The 21646-nt window shown below is 37.2% G+C and overlaps 1 protein-coding gene and 1 long non-coding RNA gene across 2 annotated transcripts in view; both read left to right on the forward strand.

Annotated features, from left to right (window-relative positions):
- Positions 1–21646, forward strand: part of RYBP (RING1 and YY1 binding protein) — a 78770-nt gene that overhangs the window by 32127 nt on the left and 24997 nt on the right. The gene's annotated exons all lie outside the window — the stretch shown is intronic.
- The window catches only part of LOC148108916 (uncharacterized), a 36677-nt gene that overhangs the window by 332 nt on the left and 14699 nt on the right, over positions 1–21646 (forward strand). Inside the window, exon 2 of the long non-coding RNA XR_015726633.1 lies at positions 1–21646. This exon is cut by the window's right edge and continues 14699 nt beyond it. This is a non-coding gene — a long non-coding RNA (uncharacterized LOC148108916).

A 21646-nucleotide genomic window follows, 5' to 3' on the forward strand; every position in this document is an offset into this window, starting at 1 on the left:
GTATGCTATCAGATGGGAGTTGAAGGTGTCAAGGTGCTAAGAACCCAGGTTAGTGATTTGAACTTACTTGGTAAACTTGGAATTAATAATGAAAGGTATGCCTTTTTGCGTGTCCTGTAGTCTTGAAGGCATGGCTTCATCTGTACCACACAGTAGAAAATACCTTTCTGATTGAAGAGATTGTTCCTGGGTTTTTAGTTAAAATTTTAAATCCACCTCTAGAGATTGTTTTTATGCAGATTGGTGTAGAAGTTGTAAGTGCTGAATTCTTTCCTACCTTTGTTCTCTGGTGTTTAAGAATCAGAAGTTAATGATTGATTTTAATCACTTTTCTTTGGTCTACTTCTGTTCAGGAGAAGGTTTATACCCCATAAAAAAGAGTAATATATTGTAAGACCGAAACATAATGCAGCCTCAGAGTATGTGAGGTATTGGTATTCCATGGAGGTAGCAGTACAGATATACTATGTTGATTTTTTTTAACTTAAAAAAAAAAATACCTTATCTTAATAATTGTAGATTTGCATGCAGTTGTAAGAAATACTAGAGACATCTCATATAACCTTTATCCTGTTTTCCCAGTGATAACATCCTTAATGACTATAGGAAACAGTATCACATCCAGAAAATTGATACTGACACAATCCAGACTTTATTTAGATTCCTAAGTTTTACTTGGACCTATCTGTGGTGTTGTGAGGTGGAGGAAGTGAGAGAGAAAGAGAGAGTGTGTGTATGCATATTTAGGTGTAGGTAATGTTGCCTGCCATACATGTAGTTTGGCCACCATCATAGTAAAGATGCAGAATAAGCCTGTCACAAGAAGCCCTCATGCTACTCTCTCATAGTCACCGTCCCATCCTCCGCTCTCAACCTCTCTGGCAGCCACTAATCTGGTCTCTCTCAATGATGTTGTCATTTCAAGAAGGTTTTGTAAATGGAATCATATTTATGTTACCCTTTAAGATTGGATTTCTTTTCACTTAATTATCCTTTAGTGTCCATTCAAGTTGTGTGTATCAGTTCATCCCTTTTTATTTTTTTTTCCCTTTTAAAAAATTTTTTTCCTTTTTTTTTTTCTTTTTCTTTTTTCCTTTTTATTCTTAAATGGTATTCCATGCTGTGAATGTACCACAGCTATAATATCCACCCATTTGAAGGACATTTGAGTTGTTTTCAGTTTTGGGCTATGATCAAATAAAGCTGCTATAAACATTTATGTACAGGTTTTTGTGTGAACGTAGGTGTTTCTTTCTTTAGAGTAAATGCCCAAGAGTACAGTTACTGAACAATGTATTATTGATTGTGTTTTTTTGACCGTATAGATAAGAATGAAATACCTGCTGTTAGATGTTGCTAAACAGTATTCCTTAAATGGAAAACTATCGTCTTGAGTTCCTTTTAATTTTGATATGATTTGTGTTTGAAAATATAATCTTTGTCTTTGGTAAATGTGAGAATATTTTTAAAATTAAATTAGCTTCTATTAAAATTTTTGGAGGGTGGGGTTGTTCTTGTAACAGCTTTTTTTTTTTTTATGTTATAATATACAATTCACCTGTCAATTCAGTGAGTTTCAGTGAGTTTATACAGTGTACAGCCATCACCATAATCCAGTTTTGGAACACTTACATCACCTCAAAAAGTTCCCTCGTGCCTGTTTGCAGTCAGTTCTTACTCTCCAGGCATGCTTTTAGTCTCTATAGAAATACTGTGTCAGTGGAATAATTCTGTATATAGTCTTTTACGTCTGGCTTCCTTCATTTATCATAATGTTTTTGAGATTTGTCTGTCTCATAGGTGGCTAGTATTTCATTGTATGGATAAACTACATTTTCTTTATTCATCAGTTAATGGATTAGGATTGTTTCCAGTTTGTGGCTGTTAAGAATAGTGCTATTATAAACATTTGCACAGACCTGTGTCTCTTGAGTAGATAACCTAGGTAGACTGTTGACTTGCATGGTAATTTCATGTTTAACCTTTGAAGAAGCTGTTAAACTGTTTTCCAAAGTGGTTGTACTATTTTATATTACATCAGCAACATATGAGGGTTCTGGTTTCTCCGTGTCCTCACCAACACTTCTGATTATAGCCTTTTTAGTGGCTGTGTTGTGGAACCTCATTGTGGTTTTAATTTGCATTTTTCATATGACTGATGATATTGAGCATTTTTTCTTATGCTTATTAGCCATTTGTATATATTCTTTGGTCAAATTCATATACTTTGCCCACTTTTTAAATCGGGTTGTCTAAGAGTTCTTGCTACATCCTGGATATAATATGTCCTTTATTAAGTATATATACCTTTTCATTTTCTTACCTCTATCCTTTTGAAGAGCAGATGTTTTTAATTTTGATGAAGTCCAGTTATATTTTTTTTTGTCTTATAGAAGTGCATTTTTTAAGAAAGCAATTTTACTAGTGAAAGAATGATGTATGTACATTGGAGCTTTTATTACTTTTCTAAAATGATACTGGGTTACTGCCTTCTTTTCTTGTTTTTTAGTTTTCTTAACCAACAGTGAAAAACAACTTATTTATATTTTTGCCCCAGAACCTTCTGAATGTATTATAAATCTTGTGTGAACGGTTTTGTTTTCATCCTTCGTTTACAGTGAAAAAACAATACTTTCACCCTAGGTCTGTTCAGGACATTTTCTTGAAGAACAAGTATGAGCTTGATTGAGATGCACAGTATGTATACACTCTGAAACGAATGCCAAATGCTAACCCAATTATTAGAAATTGCAGCTAGTGGGGAACCAGTGTCTCCATTTGAACTCTGTTGTCTATCCTCACTCTGTTTAGAACTCATAGCAGAAGAGTCCTGCTATTTCTCTTTCTCTTTTTGAGGCTTTTTAATATAGACTTTATTGTTGCAACAAGCTTTTTAAAAATTGCCATCTGGAAATAAATTGCAGTGTAATTTTGGCTTGAGAGGTGTTAACTTTTTGTCATCTTTTTTCCTCCTTTCATACCTGTGTGTCTCAGTTTCATCTTAGTTTGCCATCATTGGCTTACTAGTAAAATTACCAAAATGCAAGGCAGATTTTGAATAAATATTGTTAAGGAAAATCTGGTAAAGGAAGGAATGCAAACTATACGCCTAATTATGGCATAGGGTTGGACTTCTTACGCACTCATCATCTTCATATGAAAAAGTCAGCACAGGGATGACAATTAAAAGTAAACTTCTCAGGTACATACCAAGTTAGAGAGAGATTTGAGTACTTCTTCATATACTTAGCACTGCCTTGTATCAGCCATCTTTTATGGATTTCCTCTGTAGAGAACAGTCCTGCTTTGGGCAGTGTATAAACATGCACAGAGGCAACACCATTTAAGCGACTCTGAGAATGAACTTGAAACTGGAGGGGCCCGAGATCGCCTCTCAGGACACGATAGTATGAACGGAGGAGGGTGCACTACCGGCCTCACAGGCAGATTTTTACTTGCAAAGTTAGATTTTTCTTTCTAAAGTTAATGAAAAGATGGGGGAGGTTTAGTAGTAATTTAGTTGTTGCTTCACTGAAAAGCTTCTTAAATGAGAGAATTCTGGGAGGGAGCAAGTGTGTGGCGTTTGGAGTGTTGGTGGAGTAACACGGTGAGCTGGTGTGCCAGATCACTCCCATCAGAGAATTAGCTGGGCCTTTTTGGCAGGTGTGTCCTTTGCTGTACATTGTACACAGTTGTGTGGAGGTTCATCTTGTGCAGACATTTAAGTTAACAGGTTTTTTTCCAACATAATTGATGCACAGAAGTGAAAATATGGGAAAGTGTTTTAATAAGCATGCTCTAATCTTTTAAACATCTACAGTAGTCTTGGAGTTTGCCAGAAACAAATTTCAAATAACAAGTTTTCAAGCCTTCTATGGTGATGGGTCCTGTTGTGTTAACCCCGAGCTTCAGTTAGGCTGCGGCTAGCAAAGCAGCACCTGGTGGTCTAGGCGATCTGATCTTGTCCTCTTGCCACCCATAGCCTAGGAAACTCAGTGGGCAGGGCCCCGCTCCCAGCTGACATGAATGCTTTCTCTCAATTAGAAACCAGAAAGCATGTTTGCAGACTATTGAAGAAAGGTGGGTAGTGAACAAGCAGGTGACTAGAGTTAACCTCCTTGCTTTAATTTTTTCCCCCAAGCACTATGTTTTTGCTCCTTGGCTACATTTTCACTGTATGAGTTACTTAGGTTTTTCTTCACAGCATTTAGTTGGAGTTGATGATGGATTTTGTTTTTCTGTTTTTGCAGAATATTCTCTAGTAACGCTTGTTTGTGTCTTTGGGAGTAGGGAGGGGAGTGTTTGGGGAAGGAATTTGCTTTGACCGGTATACTTGCTCTGATCTCTAGGCTGCTCTTGTACATTTAAGGATAAATGTGCTATAAAAGGTAAATTTGCTAACAAATAATGGAATCCCTTTCGGTGCAGTAAAAAAAAAAGTGTTGTTTCTTGTTCACATCATTAGTATAGCTGCACAAGGATTGATTGGAATCCTTGAGTCTTCTGACAATGATAGGAATGAACCAGCCTCATTTTTGCCTCCCTGTAGATCTTGGCCTTTTAAGTTGCCAAGGTGTATATGTGGTCCTGCTCATCTGTGAAATGGTTTCATGGTACACGGGGGAATCCTCTCTTCACATTAGTTTCTAGAGATACGTGTTAAGAGAGTTTCTCATCAGATTTACGAATTGGCTGAATTATCCTTAATTTTTGCTATTCTAGAATTTGTCATCTGTGCTAGAGTTGATTACTCATTTTCCTTATATGTAAGATGTACTTAGGTTTGTGTTCTGAGGTATCTGTGTAGTTCATAATATACTTTAAAGTTTCTAAATACATCACAGCAACCACTAGGTAGGTAACAACCACTATTAAATGGAACAATGAAAATCCTTCAGGCTTGAGTCAAGTCAGTTCAGAATTTGATTATTCATTCTGGTAAAGCAAGGGTTAAATGAGACACAAGATGTTATTACAGTTGAACTTGTGTAAAATATCTTCTTATAGATACCTTAACAATGCAGTTTTTTTTAAATTACAAAATTGTTATCTGTAAGTTAGATGTTCTTAGCACATTAGAAAATACTTTTCCTGGTAGTAATCAGCTTCTCAGTGATTAGAACAATGTCAGTAATAGAGTAAACGCATTTAAAAGTATTTTTAGGTTAAAAAAGCTGATATTGACATACAACGATAGTGCCTGGAAAGTGTGGAGTTCAGTGTGAGGCCTCTGCCAGAGCACCACATGTGACCCTGGGCAAGTCACACACCTTCCCCGGCTTTTGTTTTCTAATCTGTAAAATGAAAGACTTCTATTTAACTAGAGCTCAGCAGTGCTTTCCAGCTCTAAATCCTCCGATTTGCAGTCTCTATTTTTTTTTTTTTACAAAGCTTTGTTTTAAATAAATACATCGTCTGAAAGGCTTAACAATTGCATTATTTGCAGGTAACTTACGGACTGTGGAAAATAGTGTATCTTACTGCTTTTTTCCCTCTCCCCTCTTGAGAGAAAAACACAACAGCAATGGAAATTCCTCACCGTTTAGTACTAGCTTTCAGATAAGAGAACAAACCTCAGGTTGAGTTATATATCCGTTCTGTGTTCAGTACTAAGATAAGTGCAAACACAGCGTTCTGAAGCCCAACAGCCTTTCTTAATCGGTTCTGAAGAGAATTGGCTCCACTGCTCTAAGGCTTCCATTGGATAGTGCATTACCTTCTCTGTGCGTTCAGAATCGTAGTGGTTATATATATCCTTGGGAGAATTGAGGAAATAATCACTGAAGTCATTTTTTTGAGTTGTGTGGTTGAGGCTGAGACAGGCTGTGAAGCTAGAAGAATATACCATGATAGAATCAGTTCTCATGTGAATTTACCACTGCAAAACAAAACTGGCAGCAAAGATGGTCTTTGTACTTGAGACATCACCATCAGGCATATGCTTTTAGTTTTCCAGTAACCTGAGTACTTAGCACCTGCAGTCCTTTGTAATCACCAGTGATAATGTGCTTTAGCTGTCCAAATGATTTGGGAGTTTCCCACACTTAACTTGGCTCTGTCCCCTTATGTAGATTTTTTTTTCCCCCTCCTAGGGATGTTTCCTTTGTTCACCTTGTTCACTGAAGACTCCCTCATCATTTCCTTCACTCCTCTCCCAGGGCAAAGTTGGTATCCCCTCTTTTTTGTGCCACAATCTCTAGCATCCTCACCATCATCTTTCACATTTAAAATTAATGTTTTACAAAATTGGCCACCCCTGTCCCTAACCACCCCCAGAAGCCAGGTACTGTTTGACTTCCAACACCTAATGTGTGTTGGTTGACTTTTGAAATGAAGCATTACACTCTCTGGCTCTGGTATAGGGATGTTATGCAACAGTAACAGCAGCAGTGTATCCGGGCACCAAACAGCAGAACACCTTGGTCTGTGGAGATAGAAATGCAGTCTTCGCTTCTGTAATACCACACTCAAACTCCTCGAACCCAGAGCTACTGCTACTGCCTGACAGGACCACAAGAACATTAAACCAGGTCCTGCGTGGGTATGTAGTTAGTGGCAGAGAATAAGCCAGCAAGGTCTTTTAAAAGTAAATCAATAAATAAAGCTTCAGGGGAGGAGTATACCCAGAAGACTTAAATAAGGTTACTTGCATTGTCACTAGCTAGGTCTTAAAAGGTCCATACCATGCTGAACCTATTTGTAGTTTTCTCATCTGTGAAATTGTTTTGTGAGAGTTATTTGAATATATGAACAACTGTGTTGAAAGTGAGGAAGCAACAAAGTACAAGTGTGAAGTGTATGTAGCGAAACTGAAAATTCTAGGTTTGAATTGTGGAGAGGTTTCTAGCTATCAGTTCCTTTGTCAGTCAGAGGGGTTAATACATAGGGTCTTGCATATAGTGGATATTCAGTAAATATTTGTCAAGTCAATGAAAGAAGTGAGTCTCAAGGTATAATTAACAAGAATGACACCATGGGTTGAATTGGGGAGAGGGAAGAGTAGTCTGGGAGAAGGTATCTCTGGAGAACATCTAGAAGTGCCAGTGCTACTGAGGAATGGGTCGTGAAGTTAATAGCTTAGAGTTAGTGCATATGGGAACTCAGGTTCATGCTTTGGAGTGAGGGAGTGAAATAATCAGTGACAGTGAAAGAGTGAACTTTGAGACTGTGAGAAACAGAAGAAAGGGGTGTGCTAGAGGTGAGGAGGTTTGTGCTGAAAAGCTCAGGTTAGCTGTAGTTTAATCTACAGCAGGAGGTGGGATAAAAACTATTTAACGGGTGACAGTAAATCTCCAGTAAGTTTCCCAGGCCTGGTGCAAGGCGTTTTTAGGTGACTCTCTACAGCAGCCATGAAGGTGTCTGGTATCATTGTCGTTTTAAAGATGAGGGTAGCCATAACCCATCCTGAGCATAGATAAGAGTCAGTATGATATACTGACTTGAGTTGCAGAGAAAGGAGTTACACTGAGGAGGAAAGTGGGGAGTGGGGGAATCGGTGTGTTGTGTAGGATAGCCCTTAACTGTGGACCCACCCCTTCGGGCTTTTGCCTTTCCAAATTTGGTAGAGAACTAAGGTGAAGCTGGTTTTGATTTCTTTGGAAACGTTACTTGTTTTTCAGATTATTTAGTAATCATTACCTGAATAAGTCAGACCTTTAAGTTTGTTCTGTTACATTGAACATCAGTCTTACTATGAGGAAGGCTCCTTAACCACTTTGAAAATGCATAATAACCATTTTTAAAAGATCATCTGATATGATGGATAATGTATTAAAAATTATAAATTTGGGGAGAAAAATAACAACTGCATACTTTCTGAAAGTAAAACTAAGGTCTCTGTCCATTGATAAACTTCCCACTTTGAGTAACTTACCTATCTACATTAACCACCCGAAGAAGAAATGAGAATGCAATTTTTACCAGTCAGGTACTTGACTGAGCACGCTGTATCAGTTGTTTTATATTCCAAAGCCCCCTTTCTGGAACAGGTCACTTTTTTTTACTGTCAGGTTTACACTTCTTTGCCTTCTGTAGACGGTATAGGTTTATACACAGCAGTCCATTTCATTTGTTTTTTATTCATGCCTTCTTTTTAACTGCATTTGTTTCTAAAATGTCTTTTCTCAGCTTGTCCCCCCTCTTCCCTTCGGTAACCCCAGAGATTTGAGTCATGTAGATTCCTATAAATATTAGGATGTGTTCAGCTGTTCTGTAGGAAGTCTTAAGGATTTATTGCAGCAAATTGCTATTACTCTTTTGCCTGTGTATCCACCAGTCCACTGAATGAACTATTCAGCTTACACCAAATATTTTTTTTAACTTTGTATGCCCTGAGTATCTTGTATTGTCTATAGGTTTAGATCATAATATCCAAAAGGGAATCAAAATACCTTTCATTTGTTTGGCATTGAGCTTAGTCCAGTGTAAACAGGCTCATTACTTTAAAAACACTTTTATTATGAAGGGGTGGTTTAGTTTAATGTTTCATGTGGTTTCATCTACAATTGGAAGAAATACTAAAGGTAGAGGAAATGGTTTGGGGAATATTAAATTGCTGAGTTTATAGAAGTAATTTTTAAATACCACATGAAGAGAAATATATTTGAAAACACTGCCTGATGCATGGTAAAGTAATTTTGCATTGTTTCTGCCAATCTAAGATTTATATTAAATTAATATTTAATATACAAAGATATACCATTGCCTTAATGGTGACAGTGGGATAGAATGTATTTCCAAGAATGCAGAAAAGAAAGACATGCTGGATGGCATTTTTCAGTCATCCTTTTTTTTTTCCCCCAGAGTGTAATTATGTTTGGGGAAGGAAATAAAAATCTGATCAAAATGTGTTTTAAATTATGTCATTAAAAGGTAACATGGAATGCTCTTGTTTTGGATTTAAAGAACAAAAACATTTCATGTATGTTTGAAATTTAGAAGTTCGGGGTGGGAGGCATTTGCTGAGCAGACATTGTTTATTTCATTCATACACTCAAGATTCTCCTTAAAACACTATGTTAGGCTGACTAGTCCACATGTGCTATGTAGTTCAGCTGCTTTGCCAAGTGTTCGACCTTTAGCTAACAGGAAGCAAAGGCATTAAGAAGCCCAATAATGCATTCTCACATCAACTCCATATACTCTGGTCATTGGAACGGGAGAGAGAGTGTGCGCTTTAAGTGGGATGCATAATGAAAGGCACTTCTGCCATTGATGTGAGACTTCTTAAATGAAAAATGGCTTCAAATAACGGTGCCACGATGGTGTGATTTACGGTTGGTCCAGGTTCATCTTAGAACAGAAAGTTCTTGGAGGGGGCTAATTTTTCTCATTGTGCCGTTTGTAATTGTTCCTAGAATGGGTTTAGTTTTAAAACAGAGAAGGTAAAACTGGATTGTATCTTTTGAGATAAATTTCATCAAACAAATCCTGATTTTATATATATATATATAAAAAACTGCCTACATCTTGATTAAAATCTCCTTTGTGCTTTGCACCTCAACCTGATACTGAAGAACATGGCATGCACAGATAATCCAAAGTAGCCACTGAAATCTAAAATTCTTAATAACATGCATTTAATTTTGAATTATTTTAAATACTACCTTTGTATGTAAGCAGCATTAGGGATAGAATCCTATTATTACAGGTAATATCGATTACCAGTTTTCTTCTGTTACGAAACAAAAGCTATAGCAAAAATCTCTGTCCTTAAATTCAGGCAATTTTAGTAGCTTAAGAGTCAACCCACATTTGACTTGTATTTGAGTTCTTGTAACTGTTACATGCCTGCACCTTCAGGAGCAATTTTGAATGTACTCCTCTCCTCCCAGTTTCTTGGGACCCTGCTGTCTACAATGTTCTTTCAGTTTCTCAGAGCCTTTTGCTTGGGAAACAAGCAAACATGAATCAAGTGGTTACCCTTTCCCAGTTCTTTCTCCTTTTTTGATGATGTTTGAGACAGATTGTTTTGTCTTGGACAGAATTCACTCATCTCATTTTGTCTGCCACCTTAGGGATTTTACCCCTGTTGCACAAATGAGAGTTTGACTGGAGTATTCAAGACTGAACTTGGTTACTTTCAGGGTGGTTTTTAAATTCCAGTTCAACACCTCCACCCCCTCTTCACTTTTTATAGCAACTTGCTTGTTTGAAAGGGTGTAAAAAGAATAAATGTGGTTCCTGGATATAGCTACACAGATGTGTTTGGTAACATCAGCAGTTGGGTTAAAGGAGCAGCTAGGAGAAACAAAAGCTATTTCTGAGAAGTTTGTCAGGAGAACTATCCCTAAGACAGAAGGTTCTCTACCCAGACTTCACATTAGAGTCCCCTGGGAACTTATTAAAATACTTCTCAATAACATATGTAGGAATAAATTTTAATCCAGGTGAAAAACCTCATACTCCCCCGAACTGCAAGACATTGAAGACAGTATAAACAAACGCATGGAGAAGTATACCATGCTCATGGATTAGAAGGCTTAGTATTGTCAAAATGTCCGTACAAAGCAGTCTACAGATTCAGTGCAATGCATATCAAAATACCAATAGCATTTTTTCACAGACCTAAAGCAATTCCAAAATTTGTATGGAAGTCAAAAAGACCTGGACTGGCCAAAGTATTCTTGAGTAAGAATAAAACTAGAGGTATCACAATCCCAGATACGAAGAAATAGTATGAAGCTACAGTAATCAAAACACTATGGTACTGGCACAAAAATAGGTACAGATCAATGGAACAGGGTAGAGAACCCAGAAATAAACCCATTCCTGTATGGTCAGTTAATCTATGACAAAGGAGGCAAGAATATACAGTTGGGGAAAGATAGTTTCTTAGAATGAAACTGGACCACTTTCTTACACCATACACAAAATAAACTCAAAATGGAGTTTTGACCTAAATGTGAGACCTGGCTCCATAAAACTCCTAAAAGAAAACATAGGAGGTAATCTCCTAGACATCGGCCATAGCAGCATTTTTCTAGATATGTCTCCTAAGGCGAGGAATGCAAAAGCGAAAATAAACTACTGGGTCTACACCAAAATAAAAAGCTCTGTACAGTGAAGGAAACAATCAACAAAGTAAAAAAAGGCAACCTACTGAATAGAAGATATTTACAAATGATCCGTCTAATATCCAAAATATATAAAGACTCATCACTAAAAAAAATTCCAATTTAAAAATGAACAGAGGACCTAAATAGACATATTTCCAAAGAAGACCTACAGATGGCCGACAGGCATATGAAAAAATGTTCCAACATCACTAATCAGAGAAACGCACATCAAAACCACAATGAGATAGCACCTTATGCCTCTTTGGATGACTAAAATCAAGGACAAGAAATAATAGTTGTTGGCAAGGATATGGAGAAAAGGGAATCCTCATGCGTTGTTGGTGAGAATGTAAATTGGTGCAACCACTGTGGAAAATAATATGGATGTTCCTCAAAAATAAAAAACGGAAATACCATAGGGTCCAGTGACTCTTCTGGGTGTTTACTCAAAGAAACAACAACACTATATCAAAAGGATAAATGCATCCCTATGTTTACTGCAGCATTATTTACAATAGCCAAGATATGAAAGTAAGCCAAGTGTCCATCGACAGATGAATAAAGAAGATATGTTGACAATGGAATATTACCCATAAAAAAAAAGAATGAGGTAGTACCATTTGTGACAACATGGACAGACGTAGTAGGCATTATGCTAAATAAAATAAGTTAGACCAGGAAGACAAATACCATGGGATTTCACTTATGTCCAGAATCTAAAAAACAAAAAGAACAAAACACAGACATGTAATGTAAATAGAATAAATTGGTGGTTGCCAGAGGGAGGTAGATAGGGAAATGGATGAGTAAAATAGATGAAGGGGATTAAGAGGTGCACGCTTCCAGTTATAAAATAAATCGTAAGTAATGGAGATGAAAAGTACACCATAGGGCATATAGTCAGTAATACTGTAATAACATTGTATGGTGACTACACTTATTGTGAGCATTGAGTGATGTATAGAATTGTCAAATCAATATGTTGTACACCTGAAACTATTATCTTGTAAGCCAGTTGTACTTCAGTTATAAATAAAAACAAAAATATGTACACCAGGAAAAATAATAAAATAAAATGCAGTTGCGTAGGTGGCCCCCATCTTTGACCCATTAAATCAGTATTACTGTTGGTGGGGTCAGAGCATCATTGCTCTTTAAAGGCTCCCCAGCTGATTCTAATGTGCAGTTAGATTTGAGAATTGCAGATCTCTAAGGGTAAGCGTGAGTGGGAATCAATGATATGAATTTGATAGGATTGGTTACCAGGCTCCTTATTTGTTCAGCAACTTGCATATTTTGTTAATATTTCAACACATCTCTATTGATATATTTAACTTCATTCAGCAAGTAAATTTTAAGTTTTTGACGATAGTAGCAGAATAGGGAATTTATGGTGAGTGGAATTTATGATTCCTAATTAATAATGCCTATCTGGCTCCCCGCCTGCACTTCCGGTCTCGTCTTTTGCTGCCTGTCTCTGCAAATCGGCCACTTTGGTCTTGTTTTAGTATTAACCTAACACAGTAAGACTTTCTTTCCTACCAAGTGCCATTTCCCATTTTTCCCCTACCTGAGTCTTCTGTCCTTAACTCTTCCCTCCCCACATCCTTCATTAACTCCTACACCCAAGACTGCTTTCTTTGAATATGCCCTTGATATTTCTTTGGACCGTTTTCCTCCTTTGTAATTTTCTATTTGTGTGTGATTATTTGCCTGTTTGACTCTGTGTGGACGAAGCTCTTTAAGAGCAGGGATCAGCCTGTTTTTACCCACCGTATTTCTAGCATCTAGGACAGCACTTGAGATACGGCATATGTTGAGTGAATGAATAAATGAAAGTGCAGAGTAACTGGACAAAAATTCCATTAGTTATATGTGTCTACAGAACCAAATAAAGAATAGGAGAACTAATAGGAGCTCGAAGGCTCCTGAGGCTGGAGATAGTGTCGTGAACAGGAACAGTCAGGAAAAGCTTTGGAACGGAGGTAGGAAAGGGAATAGTTGTCATTTTGGGGGGTAAACAGGTTCAGTAGCCAGACATATTTGTTTGTTAAGGGTATAGCAGTCATGCTGGGGAAGTGCAGGCTTTAGATTGGCGTTACATTGTGGGCTTTAGGATTGACTTTCCAGGTAGTTGAAAGCAGTGAAAATCTTAGAGGAAGGATCATAGTCCTATTTTAAAAGATGATTTTGGCATTAGTGTAGAGGCTAAAGTGGAAGAAAAAGAAGCAACTGGAAATACTAAGTGTGAGAAAAGAATAGGTTATGGGTTTTATCTTACAGCTTTCTGGAGTGTAGTTTTGAGGATTCTTCTGGAGCCTCATCTGGTCTCTCCCATGTTTGCTCTGGGTTCGGAAGGGAGAGAATTGGTGCTGGCTATTTGTCATTCCTATTTGTGGGGTGGATGGATGGTAAGGAGTCAGTGTGAGAAAACTTGTGGTGGAGAGGGGCAGGGCACCTGGGTGGCTCAGTCATTAAGCATCTGCCTTCGTCTCAAGTCATGATCTCAGGGGCTTGATATATCGAGCCCCTCAGCGGGAAGCCTGCTTCTCTGTCTCCCACTCCCCCTGCTTGTGTTCCCTCTCTTGCTGTTTCTCTGTCAAAAAATAAATTTAAAAAAGAAAAAACTTGTAGTGGAGAAATAATAAAGAGCAGTTATTTTGTAGTGAAACCGGTGTCAGATGGTAGCAAAATTCATTGACTTAAATAAGGTACTTGTGACTTTGCTGGATTGTTTTGGTTTTTTGTGGGTTTTTTTTTTTTTTTTTTTTGAGATGGAGATAATCTAAAGTCCAAAATTGGCAGGGAAACCAATTGTTTGTTAATTTTTTGATGCTTATTGGTAGCAGATGAGTCTTAGGATAAATTTCTAATACTTAGAGGAGTGTATATTCAGGATATTTATATGAAATTTTATAAGGAAGGCAGTGTTATGGAATAAAAAAGGCAAGACCACTGTACCCAGGAGTTAAGGAGAGACAAAATTACAGTAAAACATTTGGAAAATCACTAAGTATCTGCATTTCATTTTTGTCATCTGTAAAACAAAAGAAACTGGAGTATTTTCTAATTGGAAGAACCAATAGAACATGGTTACCTACTATTTTTTGGTCTGGACTTACCTCACAGTTTTTATAAATAAGACACATCCTAATACATAAACTAAGGAAAAAATTATGGTTAACTTTTTTTATTAGTTATTTCTGGTTTTAATTTTTGAGGAAATAAAATGCACAAAGATTTATCAGTGTTCTTTGCTAATGACTGGCCTTGCCAGAAGCTTAGGCTTACTTGGTGGTTAAACTCACCAGAAAGCATTGGCAAAGCCAGAATATCCATGGCAGTATCCTGAAGACCTTTCTGTGATCCTGGTGGGCACCTCTTCTCAGAATTTTCCAGGTGAGAATCACCTTACATGGCCTGTGATGCAGAACTTTAGGGAGGTCAGTTCAGTAACTTGTCCATATGCTGAGATGGGCTCTCCAGATAACAAACAACTGAGACACTGCTTGTAGCTTTCTCTGCTGTTCATCCCACAAGTGGGTAGATGGTCTGGTTTTAAGTGCCTTAATTATTGTCGTACCTTCTGTCCGGTTGCTAGTATCTAGACCCTCATCAGAAAGTTTCTTCTCCAACTGATTCTGTTTACCTTCTTCCCAAAATTGACAAAAACAAAAAATTACTGATACTAAAGGATAATAGATTAGAGAGACTCCTTAGTCCATTTACTCCTAAACTCTCTTCTTTACTGATCAAGTGGCCCCAACCAGAATCTGTTACTCAGTGATTTTTGAATGTACCCAGGAGGAGAGCCCTGGGAAACTCCGAGCCAAAATTTGAAGTTCGACAAACTATAGCAACAGTGTTATATATTCTTTTTCTTAGTCCTCATTTTCTGCTTTTTTCATTTAGTATTGATTTTTTATATATAAATATTTAATCTGTGACTTAAAAAAAATTGTAAGCCATCTCATCCTTTGTAGAGCACAGGAAGGAGAATAATGGTCAGATTTTTTTTTGAAGTTCCAAATCTGCTCATTTAAACATTAGTTTCATTTCCACTCTTTACTTTGAAACATTGAGGTCTTTTCTCTTCCTCTCTTCAACCGTCATTAAAGTAATTTATGGAATTGATTTTATTGGTGAGAAGATGATTAGCCATGGCACAGCACTCACTTTATTAAGAATTTTCTTAAAACATCAAGTTTTCCTGTTTTTCAACTTTTAAAAAAATTTTACTTCAGTATGGACTCTTAAGTACATTTAAAACTTCATGCTGAGTATATCTAAAATATTGAAGATTTTAAACAGTTTCTCAGTACATAGTATGCATGGATTCAGACTGGATTCTTGCTGTCACCATATGCCAAAGATAGGATAATGATGTCTTCCCTAAATGCTTTCAGTCACCAAGCAGGGATACTCTGTAGCCAAGTTGAGTGCAAGACTATGTATAATTTCCCGGTAAGTACCTGAGTATCCGTTTGTGACAGATGTAGCTTGATCCTGTTATTTTCCTATAGGGGTTTTCAGGGTCCTTGATTGGCTTGCCAGACTGATTTTAAATTCTGAAGTGATATTTTCCCTTAAGAGAGTACATTTAACAGGAAGTATTTATTGGTTGGGGGAGAATTCTATGGAGAAGATTAATGGGTCTCTGATGTTAGAGACAGGGATAAAACACTGTCTTAAGGCAGATTAACAAGGAGATTGGCATTCCCTATGGAAGATCTTTCATTGGCTTAGAGAATTCTCCTAATATGAGAACCTAAGCAAATGGAGTATTTTCCAGATCTTAATTTCTTTTCATTTTCTTTTTCTCTTTTTAGTATAACACCTGCTCACCACCTAATATCAGTTAAGGAGACAGAATTAACTTATTTCAGGCTGCTTATTTGTTTTAAATATAGATCAGTCATGGATTTTTTCCATTCAGAAGATTCAGGTGTAATAAATTCTAGTTCTGTCATGTGGAATATGAATCCCAGGGAAAACAACAAACAACTGGGCAAAGACTGAGCAGCTAGTCACAGACTGTAAGGAGTAGATGTTGGAAGTCTCCAGACTCTTACATTGTAATGAGGGCTAATTTAATATGATTAACCTCATTCCAGATACCCATTGGTGCATATAAACTGAGTTTACAGAGCTGTGTGCTATAGATAAGTGTAGATATATAGCATACACTATGTGTGTGTGTGTGTGTGTGTGTGTGTGTGTGTGTATTATAAAATACAAAAAATATCTAATAGATCTGTATCTCAAAACTTTAAAGGAGAAAAGGGTGTGAGCTAATATGTTTAAGTTGTGATTTGGGGGACAGTTTGTTACATAGCCATATGTAACTCAAATACACACACACACACACCCCTTACATTTCCCAAACATAGAACTAACTTGATGAGTTTTAAAGCCAGAGGGTGTGATAATGGTAATAGTTGAAGGTCAGTAGTAGAATTCCTTGTTGTATTGGCTATAACCAGTATGTCATTTTTGCTGCTTAGGCCCCTTGTTTAATGATAAATTTATTTGCTGGGAATATTACCATTTCACTCTCTTGCCCTTAATTTCTTACTGAAATAAATTTGCATTTCTTTTAGTTTGACAGAAATGCTATCTTTGTTCTTCTGACTTTGGGGTTGAGATATTGTTAACTTTGGAATCGCAAGCCTTACTATCCTAGGAAAATGTATCCATTCTAGTTAATAAGATTTGTTGTTTGTTTTTACTAATATTTGTATAATGTGCAACCTATGGGGAAGTCCCATTGCAATACAGACACTGAAAGTTTTGGATTGCTTTAATATGAGAGACCATATACTTTTTGTAGTCTAGGTTCTGAAGCTGACCACCTGTATTTATAGGGTCTTGAGAGCTCAGAATGGTCTTTACATTTTTAAATGGTTGTTACATAAGTGTGTCCATAATCTTTATTTTTGCCTCTTGGTCTCCAGAGCCAAAAATAGGCACTGTCTGGCCTTTTATATCAAAAGTTGGCTGACTCCTGATCTAAGGGAATACAGTAACTATTGACAGCATTTGATTGAATATCTGAAGAGTTGACTATGAGGTCAGAGGGGTTACTTTAATTAATGAAGATTCACTTCTAGCTTCCTCAGATTAACCTTTATTCTCTCTGGAGTGGATCCGATCAGGATGTATAACCTTAAGGGTTTTGTAGAAAATAGTGAATGTTTTATAATCTGGACCGTGTGTCTTTCTTTCTAGGCATTTTTTTTTTTAATTAAAAAAATACTGTATAGTTGGGAAATGTGGGAGGGGTGTGTGTGTATGTTTGTATGTATGTATGAGTTATCTATGGCTGTATAACAAATTATCCTCTAAATATCAACTTAAACGTATTATCTCACACCCTTTTTTCTTTAAAGTTTTATTGAGATGTGATTGACATACGCAGCACTATTAAGGCATATAGCATAATAAGTTGACTTACATATATTGTGAAATGATTACCACAGTAAGTTCTGTCACCTCGTAGAGTTTTTAAAAAAAATGGTGAGGGAAGGCTCTTCCCTTGTGATGAGAACTTTTAGGATTTACACTCTTGTAACTTTCAAATATACCGTGAACAGTGTTAATATATTCATCATGTTGTACATTACACCCCCAGGACTTATTTAATCTTTTAAGTGGAAGTTTGTAGCTTTTAACCACTTTTATCTAGGAAATCTAGGAATGGTTCGATTGGGTGGTTCTGGTTCTGGTTCCCTAATAGAGCCTGTAACAGGATGTTGGGTTGGGCTGCAGTCATCCGAAGGCTTGACTGAGGTTGGGGGTCTGCTTCTCTATGACTTACTTAAATGACTTTGCTGAAGACCTCAGTTTCTTGCTGGCTGGAGGTCTTGGTTGCTTACCATATGAACCTCCCCTTAAGGCTTTATAAGTTTCCTCATGACCATGACTGCTGGCTTCTCACACTGGTTCAAGAGTGAGCAAGGAGGAAGCCACAATGTTTGTATTCTAAGCTCAGAAGTCACTTAAGTCATACTCTGTTTGTTAGATGCTTGTCACCAAGTGTAGCCCATGGTCAAGAAGAAGAGACAGTTAACACCGGAGTACTGTTTTACCTGGAAGGAAGTCTGATTGGTTGGAAAGAGTAGACTCTTACCAGGGATGTTGATATTTCATTTGGAGGCCTCCAGGAGAGGTCACATCTTTGGTTTTGAAAACTGCCTTTGCTCCGAACTGGCTACACAGGCCTGTGGAACTCATCTTACTCAAGCCACTCCATTTTATTCTACCCCCATCAACTCAAGGATCTGCCTGAGCTATTGCCAAACTCCCTTAATAGTTACATTTTCAAATTGGGCTCAATGGATTCAGCTGTGAAGGAGATCGAATAAACCTTTTTAAAAAGACTTATTCCCTCATGTTGGAACATATTCTAAAATATCTCTATTCCGAGAGTACTTTAGAGTACGGATTTTGAATTTAGGGCTAATGTTTAAGATGTCATAGGAGAATAGAAACACAACTTCTCTCAGCCCTGTAATATTAGATGTTGGTAATCCTCTTCATCTTCAAGATAATATTTTATAGAGGCTCAGATTTCAAAAAGTAAGTGAACTATTCTTTTTTTTTTTTTTAAAAGATTTTATTTTTATTTATTAGAGACAGCCAGCGAGAGAGGGAACACAAGCAGGGGGAGTGGGAGAGGAAGAAGCAGGCTCATAGCAGAGGAGCCTGATGTGGGGCTCGATCCCATAACGCTGGGATCACGCCCTGAGCCGAAGGCAGACACGCTGTGCCACCCAGGCGCCCCTAAGTGAACTATTCTTGATCATAAAATAATTAGGGAATTTAAACACACAGGCAGAAACTCAATTTTAGAATAGATAAGTTTAAAAATAAAAAGCTCTGTTAATTTCTCTGTAATAGAAGGCAATGACAGGGCTGGGTGGAGAGGGAAAGATGGAATTGGACGTGGATATTGTACCTTAGTGGAAATAATATAGGTGACTTACAGAAAAAAGGTAGGATGGCAAAAATCAATAAGAGGAGGCATTTGTGGTGTGTGTGGCCATTCTCAATCATTTTAATTTAGCTATGTTTTTGGATACTGTTCAAGGCATGCTCCACCTTAAATGCTGAATTTGTAGTTTTCCTCGTGGGTAAGTTAAGAGAAGAATCAGACAGCTTGAACATTAACATTCTGAGATTCTGCAAGTTCTAGATGGAATCTTGGCCAGTCATCCCTTATTCTTGTTTGTTCTTATGTAAATCGATATTTGTTGGAGCAGTCGTAACTGTGGGATCTACAAATCTGAAATTGCATGCAGATAATTACTTGTGTGTGCACTTTTTTCTGAGTAGGTTAATAACTTTCCCTCATTCACAAAAGCTTCCATGGAAGACCCCACCCATGTTAAGCACTGAAGAATTTATTTGAGATATAGGTAGTGTTCTTTGTTTCTGTTTGCTTAGCAATTGCCACAGTGAATAAATATATCCCAGGAACACAAATCTGGTATTTTTCTGGGAAAATTTATTACTGTAGGTGACCCATAATTCCCTCTACTAACCCATGCTCTTTTCTCTTTGGGCCCTAGAGCAGCATAATAAAATGCAGATCCATTTTAAGAAGAATATGGATCATCGAAAATTTTTATTTTTTTAAGGTACTTTTTTTAAACAGTAGACAGGGGCACCTGGGTGGCTCAGTAGGTTAAGTGTCTGCCTTCAGCTCAGATTGTGATCCTGGGGTCCTCATTCTCTCACTCGCGCTCTCTCTTCTCTCTCAAATAGATAAATAAAATCTTTAATATATAATAAAAAGCAGTTGACAGACATATGGTAACATCAGCCACTTCCCTGAAGCTTTAGGTTACATATTAATAAAAGCTAACTATTTTGGAAGGAGGGAGTCCAGTCTGACTTCAGAACTAAAAAATCAGAGTATTTTTAAGTTAATTCAGTTTTATTTTTAAACACTGTATCTATTGCAGTGGTAACTGGTCTAGGCAAGTGTTAAGTGATACATAGGAATAAATCAAATCATACCCTGTTTGCCTGTTCTGGTACATCACTTTCCCATTTTTTAATCTTTCTGAAATAGTAACACATATTAAAATTGTTGACATCTCAGTTGGTGTTAGAAAGTGGGAAGTGTAAAAATTTCCCTTTGACACCTGGTAATATTAAGAAAACATGACATCACTTGGGGCTTGGAGTAGATGAATAAGATTTGTTTTAGTTAGGCAGTGACCCTTCTATTGTAAGCTGGGGGAAATGTTTAGGAGTCTTGATTAGGCACTTAACCTGGTTGTTACTGTGTGTTAAATGCAACCCAGGTTCTTGAGAAAATTACTAGTTATCTCTTAAGCCTCTTTATTCATCTGTAAAATAAAGGAAATTATTTATTACTATGAAAAAACAATAGATCTTCCTTGACTTATGATGGAGTTACGTCCCAGTAAACTCACTGTGAGTTGAAAATATCAGGTCTACAGTGCATGTAACCTGTAACCTAACCTGTGGAACCTCACAGCTTGGCCTAACCTTCCTTAAATGTGCTCAAAATACTTAGGTTAGCTGGCAGTTGGGCAAAGTCATCTAACACATAGCTTTTTTTAATGGGATGTATGTATTTTATAATAATATCTCACATAAGGAGCACCTAGTGGCTCAATTAAATGTCTGACTCTTGGTTTCAGCTCAGATAATGATCTAGGCCCATGAGATGGAGCCCCATATTGGGCTCCGCACTGGGTGTGGAGCCTGCTTAAGATTCTCTCTCTCTCTCTTTCCATCTGCCTCCCCTTCCTCTCCCTCCCAAAATAAAAATTAATTAATTAATTAATTAAATAATACCTCATGTGATTTGTTGAATTCTGTCCTGAAAGTGAATAACAGAATGGTTGTCAGTGTATCGGTGGTTTACCCTTGTGACCACGGACTAACTGGGAGCTGCATGTGCAGCTGCCCAGCATCACAAGAGAGGATCGTACCACGTGTCACTAGTCCTGAAAAAGATCCACATCCAAAATTGGAAGTATGGCCTCTGCTGATTGTGCATCACTTTTGCACCATCGAGTATACCACTGTAAGTTGGGGACCCTCTGCACTTTGTAATTGAACAAAAGAGTATCGAGCTTACTTGAGCAACCTCTGCAGGTATTCTCCTGTCTATTGACATTTTTGGAAGGCATTTGTAATCATGTAACTACAATAAGATTACCCTGAGAATTGTAATTAATAAAATGTTTAAACTCATTACCCTATTATTGGCTACTAACAGCGCTTTTTGGAGTTAACTTTTATTACTAGACAAAAAAGGAAACAAACCATAACTTCCTTTAGGATAACAGAATACCACCCCCCCCAAAGGCTCCAGTCCTCACACTTCAGTTCTTTGGTGAGGCAGATGAAACAGAGAGAGAAAATTCTCTGAAAAGTTAGAAATTCAGGGAATATGAACAGGGAAAACAAGCAAAACCAGAGAAGTTTCTGTGATTAAATAAATGTGGACTCTTTGGGTAAAGACAGAGTTAACGTGGATTTAATGTATGATTTTTAGTCTTTGATGCTTAGTGTCTATTGTGAACCTTGAGGAGGATATTGAGACATTT

Source organism: Ursus americanus, chromosome 14, assembly GCF_024610735.1.
Source record: "Ursus americanus isolate L20-20 chromosome 14, mUrsAme1.1.p, whole genome shotgun sequence".
Classification (NCBI taxonomy): Eukaryota; Metazoa; Chordata; class Mammalia; order Carnivora; family Ursidae; genus Ursus; species Ursus americanus.